Below are 15,522 nucleotides of genomic sequence, written 5' to 3'. Positions count from 1 at the left end.
GAGATTCTCGTTTCTGGACAAGCATTACCAATTTGTGGCTCTGCCGTTTGGCCTAGCTACAGCTCCAAGAATTTTTACAAAGGTTCTCGGTGCCCTGCTGTCTGTAATCAGAGAACAGGGTATTGTGGTATTTCCTTATTTGGACGATATCTTGGTACTTGCTCAGTCTTTACATTTAGCAGAATCTCATACGAATCGACTTGTGTTGTTTCTTCAAGATCATGGTTGGAGGATCAATTTACCAAAAAGTTCTTTGATTCCTCAGACAAGGGTAACCTTTCTGGGTTTCCAGATGGATTCAGTGTCCATGACTCTGTCTTTAACAGACAAGAGATGTCTAAAGTTGATTGCAGCTTGTCGAAACCTTCAGTCACAATCATTCCCTTCGGTAGCCTTATGCATGGAAATTCTAGGTCTTATGACTGCTGCATCGGACGCGATCCCCTTTGCTCGTTTTCACATGCGACCTCTTCAGCTCTGTATGCTGAAGCAATGGTGCAAGGATTACACGAAGATATCTCAATTAATATCTTTAAAACCGATTGTTCGACACTCTCTAACATGGTGGACAGATCACCATCGTTTAATTCAGGGGGCTTCTTTTGTGCTTCCGACCTGGACTGTAATTTCAACAGATGCAAGTCTCACAGGTTGGGGAGCTGTGTGGGGATCTCTGACGGCACAAGGAGTTTGGGAATCTCAGGAGGTGAGATTACCGATCAATATTTTGGAACTCCGTGCAATTTTCAGAGCTCTTCAGTTTTGGCCTCTTCTGAAGAGAGAATCGTTCATTTGTTTTCAGACAGACAATGTCACAACTGTGGCATACATCAATCATCAAGGAGGGACTCACAGTCCTCTGGCTATGAAAGAAGTATCTCGAATTTTGGTTTGGGCGGAATCCAGCTCCTGTCTAATCTCTGCGGTTCATATCCCAGGTGTAGACAATTGGGAAGCGGATTATCTCAGTCGCCAAACGTTGCATCCGGGCGAATGGTCTCTTCACCCAGAGGTATTTCTTCAGATTGTTCAAATGTGGGAATTTCCAGAAATAGATCTGATGGCGTCCCATCTAAACAAGAAACTTCCCAGGTATCTGTCCAGATCCCGGGATCCTCAGGCGGAGGCAGTGGATGCATTATCACTTCCTTGGAAGTATCATCCTGCCTATATCTTTCCGCCTCTAGTTCTTCTTCCAAGAGTAATCTCCAAGATTCTGAAGGAATGCTCGTTTGTTCTGCTGGTAGCTCCGGCATGGCCTCACAGGTTTTGGTATGCGGATCTTGTCCGGATGGCCTCTTGCCAACCGTGGACTCTTCCGTTAAGACCAGACCTTCTGTCACAAGGTCCTTTTTTCCATCAGGATCTGAAATCCTTAAATTTAAAGGTATGGAGATTGAACGCTTGATTCTTGGTCAAAGAGGTTTCTCTGACTCTGTGATTAATACTATGTTACAGGCTCGTAAATCTGTATCTCAAGAGATATATTATAGAGTCTGGAAGACTTATATTTCTTGGTGTCTTTCTCATCATTTTTCCTGGCATTCTTTTAGAATACCGAGAATTTTACAGTTTCTTCAGGATGGTTTAGATAAGGGTTTGTCCGCAAGTTCTTTGAAAGGACAAATCTCTGCTCTTTCTGTTCTTTTTCACAGAAAGATTGCTAATCTTCCTGATATTCATTGTTTTGTACAAGCTTTGGTTCGTATAAAACCTGTCATTAAGTCAATTTCTCCTCCTTGGAGTTTGAATTTGGTTCTGGGAGCTCTTCAAGCTCCTCCGTTTGAACCTATGCATTCATTGGACATTAAATTACTTTCTTGGAAAGTTTTGTTCCTTTTGGCCATCTCTTCTGCCAGAAGAGTTTCTGAATTATCTGCTCTTTCTTGTGAGTCTCCTTTTCTGATTTTTCATCAGGATAAGGCGGTGTTGCGAACTTCTTTTGAATTTTTACCTAAAGTTGTGAATTCCAACAACATTAGTAGAGAAATTGTGGTTCCTTCATTATGTCCTAATCCTAAGAATTCTAAGGAGAAATCGTTGCATTCTTTGGATGTTGTTAGAGCTTTGAAATATTATGTTGAAGCTACGAAATCTTTTCGTAAGACTTCTAGTCTATTTGTTATCTTTTCCGGTTCTAGAAAAGGCCAGAAAGCTTCTGCCATTTCTTTGGCATCTTGGTTGAAATCTTTAATTCATCTTGCCTATGTTGAGTCGGGTAAAACTCCGCCTCAGAGAATTACAGCTCATTCTACTAGGTCAGTTTCTACTTCCTGGGCGTTTAGGAATGAAGCTTCGGTTGACCAGATCTGCAAAGCAGCAACTTGGTCCTCTTTGCATACTTTTACTAAATTCTACCATTTTGATGTATTTTCTTCTTCTGAAGCAGTTTTTGGTAGAAAAGTACTTCAGGCAGCGGTTTCAGTTTGAATCTTCTGCTTATGTTTTTCGTTAAACTTTATTTTGGGTGTGGATTATTTTCAGCAGGAATTGGCTGTCTTTATTTTATCCCTCCCTCTCTAGTGACTCTTGTGTGGAAAGATCCACATCTTGGGTAGTCATTATCCCATACGTCACTAGCTCATGGACTCTTGCTAATTACATGAAAGAAAACATAATTTATGTAAGAACTTACCTGATAAATTCATTTCTTTCATATTAGCAAGAGTCCATGAGGCCCGCCCTTTTTTTGTGGTGGTTATGATTTTGTATAAAGCACAATTATTCCAATTCCTTATTTTATATGCTTTCGCACTTTTTTATCACCCCACTTCTTGGCTATTCGTTAAACTGAATTGTGGGTGTGGTGAGGGGTGTATTTATAGGCATTTTGAGGTTTGGGAAACTTTGCCCCTCCTGGTAGGAATGTATATCCCATACGTCACTAGCTCATGGACTCTTGCTAATATGAAAGAAATGAATTTATCAGGTAAGTTCTTACATAAATTATGTTTTTTTCCAGCTTCCTTTTGATAGAAGGAACCTGCCCATTGGAGGGTGAAATAGAAAACCTGTTTTGTATCCCTGAGATATAATATCCAGAACCAAAGGGTCCTGGATGGACTGAACCCAAACTTCCTAATTCAGAGATAACCTGACCCCACTCGACCTGAGCCCAGGTCTGGGGCCGACCCTTCATGCTGACTTTTTGTCTAATTTCTTGGGCTGTTTGTTCTTTTTCCATACCGGGTTTGGTATCCAGGTACTCCTGGGTGTTTAGGACTTGGGTGCCAAAGCTCTCCTCTGTGTCTTGTTCGGATGAAAGGAGTGAAAACGTTCTACAGAACGTTATCTTGGGGTAGAGTGGCACCCTTTCCGCTAGTGACAGTAAAAATGATAGAATCCAGTCCCAGGAGAGGAAAAAGTGATGGCACTACTAATACAAAGTGGCGGAAGGGATGGGCCTATGATTATTTACAAGTGGCCCTAATCAATAGGTAATAAGGCCCTAAGGTGCTGTGTATTGGGAAACAATTTGTACAGTGAGCAACTACAATTAAAAACAACTAGATTAATATAGGTGTTTTTAATGTGGTTTTTCCCTCATTTTAATATATATAATAAAGTTTAATTTTTTAAATTGTTTTTGTCGATGCACACTACCTCATAATCACAACACATTCGATGTGTGGGATTGAGTGCTAAAGTGTATTATCTGTCTACAACTGTCTAGTAGTTGCTCACTGTACAAATAGAATCCAGTCCCAGGCCAAGTAGGGATTTTCCCTTAAAGCGCTGCGGAATCTGTTGGCGCTCTACAAATAACCGATAATAATAAAATAATAATTAAAGGCCAAATATAGTAACCTAGACTTAGAAACCATGTCCGCTGACTAAGACTTTAGCCAGAGAGCCCTCCTGGCTAGTACAGCGAAGCCAGAGTTCTTGGCATTGAGATCAGATCAGAGAAGTAATAACACCAAAAGGTGGCAGCCCCAGCCAATGCAGCAATGCCTACGGCTGGTTGGAAAAGCAAACCTCCCTGAAGGAAGAACTTCCTCAGATATCCTTCATATTTCCTATCCATAGCGTCCTTGAAAGATGTGCTATCTTCCAGCGGGCTAGAAGTGTGTTTAGCCAGAGTGGAAATAGTGCCGTCTACCTTAGGCACAGTATTCCACACTTCAAAATGACTATCTAGCACAGGAAACATTCTTTTAAAATTTGGAGAGGGAGAAAATGGAACACCAGGTTTTTCCCATTCCTTAGATATAATGTCTGCCACCAATGAAGGTACCGGGAACACCTCAGGGGTTTTTAACTTAGGTTTAAAGACAATATACAATTTATGTAACTGATTTTTCTCTGAGAGTTTAGACTCAGGTACACCTAATGTACTTAAAACATCTTTAAATAAGTATCTTAAATGCTTAATTTTAAATCTAAACGTAATATCCTCAGAGTTTCTTTCAGATTCTGTAGAGGAGTCAGAGGATGAAAGCTCTCCTTCAGAACTAGCCAAGGAGTCATCAACATCAGAAGGTTGTATATGGCTGACCACTGCAGCTCCAACAGAACTGCTCGTTCTAGACTAAGAGGAACAGTGCTTAACCTTCCTCTTCCTTTTCCCAGCAACTGGAATAGCACTCAGGGCAGCAGAAACTTTAGATTGTAACTGGGCTGCAAAATCAAGGGGAAAAGTTCCAAAAGTGTTTACACAATGGGGTCGCAGATAACTGCATGTGCAGGAAAAGGTGTCGCCGTTTGCTGCTGCAGGACTGGCATATCTGGACATACTGAGGTCTGCAAGTCTGCAGAATGTCCAAGGGTAGAATAGGATGGTGGGGATACCGCGGACCTCTGAATACCAGAGACCCCTGAATGAGACTGTAGAACAGATGTTACGTATTAGCTGTATAATTGAGCAGGAGGACACACAGTATGTAACCTGCATAGCATGTATTTATTAGACTCAAATACAGGAGTAGAGCAATTCTCCTCTTGACTAGGTTCAAGCATAGAATCATCCATATTGACTATGTAGTGGAGACAGGATTTAACACTGATGGTGCACAATAATAAAGGGAGTAATATTACTGTGAGCCCCAGACTGTCTGTCCCAAAGCCTACTGTGACTAAATGCTCCATCTGAGGTGTCTCACCACCTCTGTATCAGGCCGAGACTCCCCGCTGCTGCTCCAAAGCTGTTGCACGCTCACTGCAAGGCGGGAATGGCGCTAAAACTGCCTGCGTCAGGAGTTGTCGACACGCCCACCGCCACAGACCTTATGCATAGGAAGAGCGCTTCTGATAGCGTAAGTACAAAGTCTATTTCCTTGTCCCTGGACACATCTTAAAGTAGCCTGGTATTAATGCTCCTTTTGTAGGGCCTACGGGGTAGATTTATCAAGCAGCGGATGCTGCTTTCTACGCCCATTGTTTTTGGTCCGCCAGAAACAGAAGTTAAGAAGCAGCGATCATACGATGGGGATGATTAACACCCCCTGCTAGCGGCCAAGAAATGATTGTGCAATGATAAATGCAGACAGCGTATGCTTTTGGCATTTGACAAGGTTGAGCGGACATGATTCGATACAGCGAATCATGTCCGCTCGACTAATGATAAATCTACTCTTTAGAGTGCGTGTGGGCTTCTGGGGGTGTGAGGCTAACATAGCCCCTTCTCACAGGCTGCACCACATCAGCTGGCATTGCTCTAATGCGCCCCCTCTATTTTGAGGTCTCATGAATGGCCCATAATTGCTTTATTATTGTGTGCATAATAAAGGAGTTTGATTTAACCCCTTACTGTCCCTTGGGTCTATGAGCGGGGGGACATAAAAACTTCCTGGATTGTTGGCAATCTGATTAAAGGGGCAGTATACACCAATGTTCATATAACTGCATGTAATAGACACTATTATAAATAATAATATGCACAGATACTGATATAAAAATCCAGTATAAAACCGTGTAAAAACTTATTTAGAAGCTTCCACCCACTGCAAGTGGGAAATAGCAGACCCTCCCCCTTCCTCTGCATATGAAAAGAACCTTTACACAAACAGAAGCAAGCTGGAGTAGATATACGTCTGTATTCTCCTAAAACTTTGGGACTTGGTTAGGAGTCTGAAAATCCGAGCAATGTTATTTTAAAAAAAGGCAAAACTATCCATTAAAAAAACAAAAAAATGTATGGGCTATATAAATGGATCATCTACAAAACATTTATGCAAAGAAAAACTAGTGTATAATGTCCCTTTAAGTAAATCCTGTCTCTATTAGGCAACAAGCTATTAGAGAGGATAGTGTAATAAAAGTAAGGACTTGCCCATCTTCTCTCTGGAGAGTCCTGCAACACAAAGGGAAATCAGTGCAACTAACACCATTTGCCTGAGGGAGGACAGCATGGTTAAGCTGGAAGAGGCATAGGAACTTCATATGACAGCTAGCATATGACAGGCATATGACAGCTAGCACCTACCAAAACTCTACTAAGAGCATTACATGATGTTCAACAACTCCCCTACCTTCTCTTGAAGGAAATTTATGCTTACCTGATAAATGTCTTTCTTTCTTGCCCAGCAGGAGGTGGCAAAGAGCACCACAGCAAAGCTGTTAAATATCACCTCCCTTCCCTCCAACCCCAGTCATTCGACTGAAGTAAAGGAGAGTAAGGAAGCAGCAAGGTGCAGAGGTGCCTGAGGTTCATATACAACAAAAAAGGCCTGTCTTAAAAAACAGGGCAGGCCATGGACTCATTGTGTCAAGAAATAAATAAATGTATCAGGTAAGCATAAATTTTGTGGCAAAAAATCTAATTTATAGAATTTGGAAAAAGTGTGTAGAGAGGACCAAGTTGCAGCCTTGCAAATCTGTTCCACAGAAGCTTCATTTTTGAATGCCCAGGAAGAGGAAACAGCCCTCGTAGAATGAGCCGTGACTCTCTCAGGCGGCTGCTGTCCAGCAGTTTCATAGGCCAAGTAAATTATACTCTAAAGCCACAAAGAAAGAGAAGTAGTTGTAGCTTTCTGACCCTTACGTTTCCCAGAGAACACAATAAACAGCCGAAGACTGGCGAAACTCCTTAGTCGCCTGTAAATAGTATTTCAACGCACGCACCACATCTAGGTTGTGCAGCAGACGCTGTTTATGAGAAGAAGGGTTAGGACATAAAGAACAACAATCTCTTGATTAATGTTCCTATCGGAAACAACCTTAGGAAGGAAACCCAACTTAGTACGCAGAACTACCTTATCAGAATGAAAAATAAGATAAGGGGATTCAACGCAGAGAGTTCTGAGACTCTGCGGGCAGAAGAAATTGCAACAAGAAACAAAACTTTCCAAGATAATAACAATATCTAAGGAATGCATAGGCTCAAACAGAGTCTGTTGAAGAACTTTAAGAACAAGGTTAAGACTCCAGGGAGAAGTAACAGGCTTGAACACAGGCCTGATTCTGACTAAGGCCTGACAAAAAGATTGCATGTCTGGTACATCCGCCAGACGTTTATGTAACAAAATAGACAAGGCAGATATTTGACTCTTCAAGGTATTTGCCGATAAACCCTTCTCCAAACCCTCCTGGAGAAAGGACAGAATTCGAGGAATCCGAACTCTACTCCAAGAGTAGCCTCTGGATTCACACCAATACAGATATTTACGCCATATCTTGTAGAAAATATTCCTGGTAACAGGCTTATGAACCTGAATCATGGTCTCAATGACTGACTCAGAAAAACCATGCTTAGATAAAATTAAGCATTCAATCTCCAAGCAGTCAGCTTCAGAGAAACTAGATTTGGGTGAAGGAAGGGCCCTTGAAGTAGAAGGTCCTTCCTCAGTGGAAGTCTCCAAGGAGGGAGAGATGACATCTCTACTAGGTCTGAATACTAGATCCTGCGAGGCCACACCGGTGCAATGAGGATCACCAACACCCTTTCCTGTTTGATTCGAGCAATGACCCGAGGAAGGAGAGCGAACGGAGGAAATAGGTATGCGAGACTGAAATTCCAATGGACCGCCAGAGCATCTATCAGTACAGCCTGAGGATCACTCAACCGGTACCTCGGGAGCTTGGCATTCTGACAATGCCATGAGATCCAGATCCGGCTGTCCCCATTTGAGAATCAAGCTGGAAAACACTTCCAGATGGAGTTCCCACTCCTCCGGGTGAAATGTCTCTCTGCTAAGAAAATCCGCTTCCCAATTGTCCACTCCTGGAATGTGGATCTCAGATAGACAGCAGTTGTGGGCCTCCGCCCACTGAATAATCTTGGCTACCTCTGTCATTGCCAAGGAACTCTGAGTTCCTCCCTGATGATTGATGTAAGCCACTGAAGTTATGTTGTCCGATTGGAACCAGATAAACAGGGCCGAAGCTAACTGAGGCCAGGCCAGAAGGGCATTGAAGATTGCCCTCAGCTCCAGAATGTTTATGGGGAGAACAGACTCCTCCCGAGTCCAAGTCTCCTGAGCCTTTAGAGAGTCCCAGACTGCTCCCCATCCCAGCAGGATGGTGTCCATCGTCACAATCACCCAGGTGGGTCTGCGGGAGAGATGATCCTGAGACAACCACCAAAGAAGAGAATCTCTTGTCGCCTGATCCAAATGCAATCGCCGAGACAGATCCGCATAATCCCTGTTCCACTGCCTTAGCATGCATAACTGCAGAGGTCTGAGGTGGAAATGGGCAAACGGAATGATGTCCATGGCAGCTACCATCAGACCGATCACCTCCATACATTGAGCCACTGACGGCCAAGGAGAGGACAGGAGCATCAGACAAGAATCGAAAATATTTTCATCGATAGGGAATCTATTATGGTTCCCAAGAACACCACCCTTGTAGCTGGAATTAAGGAACTCTTTCCCAAATTCACCTTCCATCCATGGCAGCGCCGGAAAGATAACATCATCTCCGTGTAGGAGTTTGCTTGTTGAAAGGATGGCCTTTCGTCCAGATAAGGCGCCACTGCAATGCCCCACAACCGGAGCACCGCCAACAGGGATCCCAGGACCTTTGAAAAAATTCTGGGAGCTGTGGCAAGGCCAAATGGAAGAGCCTCAAACTGGAAGTGTTTGTCTAGAAATGCAAACCTCAAAAACTTGTGATGATCCCTGTGGATGGGAACATGCAGGTACGCGTCCTTTAAATCTACTGTTGTCATAAATTGACCCTCTTGAACTAAGGGAAGATTGGAACAAATAGTTTCCATCTTGAAGGACAGTACTCTGAGGAACTTGTTGAAACTTTTGAAATCTAAAATTGGTCTGAAAGTTCCCTCTTTTTTGGAAACCATGAACAGATTGAAGTAAAATCCCAGACCCTGTTCCTGCATTGGAACAGGAACTATCACTCCCAGGTCGGAAAGGTCTCAAACACAGTGTAAGAACGCCTCTCTTTTTATCTGGTCTACAGATAATCTTGATAACAGAAACCTTCCCCTGGGAGGAAAAGTCTTGAACTCTATTTTGTATCCCTGGGACACAATGTCCACCGCCCAGGGATCCAGAACATCTCAAACCCAAGCCTAAGCAAAGAAGGAAAGTCTAACCCCCACAAGATCCAGTCCCGGATCAGGGGCAGACACTTCATGCTGACTTTGAGTCAGAAGCGGGCTTCTTAGATTGCTTTCCCTTGTTCCATGACTGGATGGACCTCAAGGAAGGCTTGGACTGTTCCTGCTTTGTAGACGGAGAGATAGGCTTACCCTTGAAGTTTCGAAAGGAACGAAAATTACTCTGATGTCCCTTCTGCTTATTCCTCTTATCCTGAGCGAGGAGATTACCTTTTCCTCCCGTAATGTCGGAAATTATTTCCGCCAAGTCCAGCCCAAACAAGGTCTTACCCCTGTAATGAATCGCCAAAAGCTTAGACTTAGACAACACATCCGCAGACCAGGATTTCAATCATAAGGCTCTGTGGGGCAGTACAGATAACTCAGAAATTTTTGCTCCCAGCTTGATAACCTGTAGGGAAACATCCGTAATAAAAGAATTGGCCAACTTAAGGGTCTAGATCCTATCCTGGATCTCTTCAAGGGAAGTGTCTGTCTGAATAGAATCAGACAACACATCAAACCAGTATGCCGCCGCACTAGTGACGGTAGCAATACACACCGCCGGTTGCCATTGTAAACCCTGGTGTACATACATCTTTTTGAGCAATCCCTCCAACTTCTTATCCATAGGATCCTTAAAGGAACAACTATCCTCTATGGGAATAGTGGTCCTCTTAGCTAGGGTGGAAATTGCCCCTTTTACCTTGGGGACCGTCTGCCAAGACTCCTTGATAGAGTCCGCAATAGGAAACATCTTTTTAAAGATAGGGGATGGAGAAAAAGGAATACCCAGTCTCTCCCATTCCTTAGCAATAATCTCTCTAGCCCGATCTGGTACAGGGAAAACTTCTACCATAGAAGGTACATCAAAATACTTGTTTAACTTGCTAGACTTCTTAGGATTGACAACGACCGTGGTGTCGGAGTCGTCCAAGGTAGCTAAAACCTACTTAAGCAACAAATGGAGGTGTTCTAGCTTAAACCTGAAAGATACAACTTCAGCATCAGAAGAAGGATTTACACTGTCTGAATCTGAGATTTCACCCTCAGATGCTACCGAAGTATCCTCATCCTCCGGCTTCTGGGAGGGAACATTCGGAATAGCCACTACTGCGTCAGACACTTTACTTACTGACTCTTTACATTTCCTCTTGCGCTTTCCCTGCAGCATGGAAAAAGCAGACAGCGCATCAGATACCGCAGACGACATGAGGGTAGCGATGTCTTGCAACGTAACTCCAGGCGGAGCTAGAGAGGAAAGGCAGGGCATTGCATGTGTGGACGATAAATTCTGGGACACATGAGGAGAAAGCTGCGGCATATCCTGAACATTGTCAGTAGACTCCTGAACAGCATCCGTCCTAGAGAATGTTGGCTCAGAATCAAAAAGTCTATCCCTGTAATTTAATGTTTTCTTAATACATGAGGAACAAAAAGGGATTGGTGGTTCAACAATAGCATCAAAACATAAAGTACATGTAACATTTAGCAAAGCCTCCTGGTCCATCTTTACCCAGAATTAAAAATAAAATGACTTAATTTTTAATTAAAAATTTACACACGAAAAAACGTTACTGTCCTTTTAATATAAAAAAGGAAAACTGCTTTATTTTCACAGCAAAACTATTCAAAACAACTGACAGCCTCTACACCTCAGCTTAGCACTTGCTCAGGTGCCTACCTACCCTGCTGAAAACCGGAGCCAATAGCTATCAGATGGCTTCCGGACTCAAACCGGAGCGTTGCACCCAAGGTCCATCGAGCGTTATACAAGACCAGAACCCCAACAAGATCTCTCACCCTTGGAACACAGGAAGTTAAAAGAAAAGTGCACAATAGAAAATGTTAGCGCGTCTGGTAGCCCTGCCCATCGTGGGCGTAACAGAACTAACCTCCCGGTCGGCATGATTATACTGAAGTAAAAAAACGCCGGTAGCAAGTAAAACACACCACCATTAAACTTAGCCGTCTCCTCGTCCCCAGTGCCTGCGCCACTGCCTTAGATTAACTTGCTAGAGGCCATATTTAGTGTCCCAATGAAATAAACAGTAAAGTGTCATATTTTTCCTGTATGCAGCCCAGAAAAATAAAAATAGCACTTGCCTCAATGGATTCTGCCCGGCAGCAAGGCAGCTCACTAGGTTTGAGAGGCATGCCCCCTTACATGGACCTGTGGAAAAACAGATAAACACTGAGTAACTATATGGGAGGCACAGTGAGGATTGTACCCCAGAAGTTCCCATTGCTTAAAAGCCACCACTGCTCTACTGAAGAGACTGATATAGACTATGGCTACACCCCAGGAGAAAAGCAGGACAAGCCTGTACTGCTGAAAATAATGCTCTGAGCCGTCACAGAGTTTCTCACTCTGGTGCTAATGACGGCTCAGAGGGAGATCTGGGGGCTCCTTACTGCTGCTACCCCGGCGATCGTGCCTGTAGAGTGACAGGCATCGCCGGGGCTTCACGTGATGCGCGGGGACGTCACAAGCAATTATGTGATGACGTCACAGTGCAGCTTTATTTATACTTAACAATGTTAAGTATAGGAGGAGGGGGCATGCTGCTTAGAAGCCTGTATCTCAGGCATCTAAGCAGCTACAGACTCCCAAGACCCACTGTTGGAAAGGTAATCGCCTAACCTTTCCAACAGTGTAAGTATTGGGGGTCTGTAAAAAAAATAAAAAAAAGTAAAAAATAAAATTTCAGAAATTTCAAAAATAAAAAAATCAAAAGAAAATATTAGCACCCAGGTGGAAAATGGCTTAGCAGCCAAAGGGTTAAAGAATCTTCCCCGGACAGCTAAACTTAGCCTACGTTAAGAGCAAGGAGGTGGTTAAGAGAATGACTGGGGTTGGAGGGAAGGGAGGTGATATTTAACAGCTTTGCTGTGGTGCTCTTTGCCGCCTCCTGCTGGGCAAGACTGATATTCCCAATAGTAATTAGATCATCCATGGACTCACCGTGTCATTAGAAAAAAACAATCCATTGAGAACAGCATTAAATTCAGAATCTTCAGCAGAGCACCTCTCTCTGCCTACCTCCATGAAACGAGGCAAAGAATTACTGAGAGGGTAGGAGAAGTGGGAGAGATACTTCAATGCTCTATTTGGGGTGCCTTTGCCTCCTCCTGGTGGCCATATGAAGTATTTCACATAGGTTATGAATGAATTTGTGGATTTTCACTGCCATTAGAAAGAAATTAAAGTTTAATGGATTGGATAGAGCATTACATTTTTATACAACTTTGCAATGTGCTTCTATTATCAATTTGAGTAATTTAAGTGAGCTCAGGAGCATGCACTTATCTTTAGCCAAGAAATCCAAAAGGCGATCCTTAATGGTAAACAGTGAAAAACTTTTATTGATGTGCAAAAGACATATCACACAAGGTCAAGAAACATGCAGGTATAGCTCATCCTACGCGTTTCATGCTGACAAACGAAGTGCCTGTCAGCATGAAACGCGTAGGATGAGCTATACCTGCATGTTTTTTGACCTTGTGTGATATGTCTTTTGCACGCCAATAAAGATTTTTCACTGTTCACTACCAAGGATCGCTTTTTAGATATCTTTGCTATTTTCCTTGTGAGAAGCTTGGGACGCTTCTTTGATCCGCAGCCGTAAATAGGTCCTCCATGCTGGGTTTCCTGCTTGGTCACATGACCTTTCCCGACGAGTCTCCCGCACACCCCGTGGAACTTGGACACTACAGTTTAAGGGGTCAGGAATCCCAATCTGAGAGGTACCGTTACTTTCTCTGGGTTGACGCTTAAGGTACTGTGATCGCATAATACAGTGATATATTTACGGAACTATAAGTTGAAACATTGTTCAATTTTGTTATACTTGCCTTTTACCTCATACAGCGTAACACGAAGTCGGTTATTACTGCAGTGATTTGAAACAATGTTCACAACCTACAGCCTGTAGGTTTACAGTTACGCAGTGTTGGCTTATCCAGCAGTAATTCTTGGTCTCGTGTTGGATGCTTATCTGGTAGCAGTGTTTGCAGCAAAGTTTATAGCAATGTTATACATAGTTGCAAATACTGCTGCCATAGAATGCTAAATACATGTGCACACTCCTCAGTCACAATCAGCCTACCTAGCTTTACTCTTCAAATAAAGTTCACAAAAGAACAAAGCAAATTTGTTAAAAGAGGTAAATTGGAAAGTTGTTTAAAATTGTATGTTCTGCTGAATCATGAAAGTTTAATTCTAACTTTACTGTCCCTTCTTTACGTAAAATTGTACTTATATCAAACATTTTGTTTCAAAAGTTTCCACTCAAGATCAAGGTGGTGTCATTTGTGAATACCAGGATGTAGCACAGCACAGCACCTTGGCACCACAGACTTCTCTAAAAGGGAAGAATCCAAGGCTGCTCTTAGTATCAGTAATAGAGGAAATCACGTTTATCATCAGCAATAAGGCAGCATTGCCTCTGATTCCTGCCTAAGATAATCTGCACTGGATTTGTCTGCACGACTCTGTGTATTTCTAGGTTACTTTGGCTTTGTCTGGGTACATTTTTACTCATTCAGGTTGAATTGTGGTGATTCCTGTCCACCTGCTCAGAGCAGGCGCACAGGGTTATGGATCAGTGGTCTTTAGACCTCGCCAGAAACACAGGCCCACAAGCTCGATACGGAGCTTGATAAATGGGCCTCTGAGTCTCTTCCTTCACAATAACTGAACATTTTGGGACATGAAACCCAAAAAATGTTCTTTTGTGATTTAGACAGAGCATACCATTTGTAAAACGTGTCCATTTTACTTCTATTATTAAATGTGCTTTGTGCAAATTAGTATTAAGTGCATGTGCTGTAGCATTAGGTTTATGTGTATGTCTAAATGTCTGTACTGTGTAGCATTAAGTGTATGTACTGTATAGCATTAAGTGTATGTGTATGTCTGAGTGTCTGTACTGTGTAGCATTAGGTGTATGTGTATGTCTGAGTGTCTGTACTGTGTAGCATTAGGTGTTTGTGTATGCCTGAGTGTATGTACTGTGTAGCATTAAGTGTATGTGTATGCCTGAGTGTCTGTACTGTGTAACATTAGGTGTATGTGTATGTCTGAGTGTCTGTACTGTGTAGCATTAGGTGTTTGTGTATGTCTGAGTGTCTGTACTGTGTAGCATTAGGTGTTTGTGTATGCCTGAGTGTATGTACTGTGTAGCATTAAGTGTATGTGTATGCCTGAGTGTCTGTACTGTGTAGCATTAGGTGTATGTGTATGCCTGAGTGTCTGTACTGTGTAACATTAGGTGTATGTGTATGTCTGAGTGTCTGTACTGTGTAGCATTAAGTGTATGTGTATGTCTGAGTGTCTGTACTGTGTAGCATTAAGTGTATGTGTATGCCTGAGTGTCTGTACTGTGTAGCATTAAGTGTATGTGTATGTCTGAGTGTCTGTACTGTGTAACATTAGGTGTATGTGTATGTCTGAGTGTCTGTACTGTGTAGCATTAAGTGTATGTGTATGTGTATGTCTGAGTGTCTGTACTGTGTAGCATTAGGTGTATGTGTATGTCTGAGTGTCTGTACTGTGTAACATTAGGTGTATGTGTAGGTCTGAGTGTCTGTACTGTGTAGCATTAAGTGTATGTGTATGTGTATGTCTGAGTGTCTGTACTGTGTAGCATTAAGTGTATGTACTGTATAACATAAGTGTATGTACTGTATAACATTAAGTGTATGTACTGTATAACATTAAGTGTATGTACTGTGTAACAATAGATGTATGTACTGTATAGCATTAAGTGTATGTACTGTATAACATTAAGTGTATGTACTGTGTAACATTAGGTGTATGTACTGTATAGCATTAAGTGTATGTACTGTATAACATTAAGTGTATGTACTGTATAACATTAGATGTATGTACTGTGTAACATTAGGTGTATGTGTAGGTCTGAGTGTCTGTACTGTGTAGCATTAAGTGTATGTGTATGTGTATGTCTGAGTGTCTGTACTGTGTAGCATTAAGTGTATGTACTGTGTAACATTAAGTG

General features: G+C 42.5%; 1 protein-coding gene across 1 annotated transcript in view; it reads right to left on the bottom strand.

The window, feature by feature from the left end:
* The window catches only part of LOC128665880 (inositol-trisphosphate 3-kinase B), a 310,718-nt gene that overhangs the window by 30,728 nt on the left and 264,468 nt on the right, over window positions 1–15,522 (bottom strand). The window lies entirely within an intron of this gene.

The sequence above is a fragment of the Bombina bombina genome, chromosome 7 (genome assembly GCF_027579735.1).
Source record: "Bombina bombina isolate aBomBom1 chromosome 7, aBomBom1.pri, whole genome shotgun sequence".
Taxonomy (NCBI): domain Eukaryota; kingdom Metazoa; phylum Chordata; class Amphibia; order Anura; family Bombinatoridae; genus Bombina; species Bombina bombina.
The sequence above is the reverse complement of the archived record's forward strand: the minus strand, read 5'-3'. Positions and strand labels throughout refer to the sequence as shown.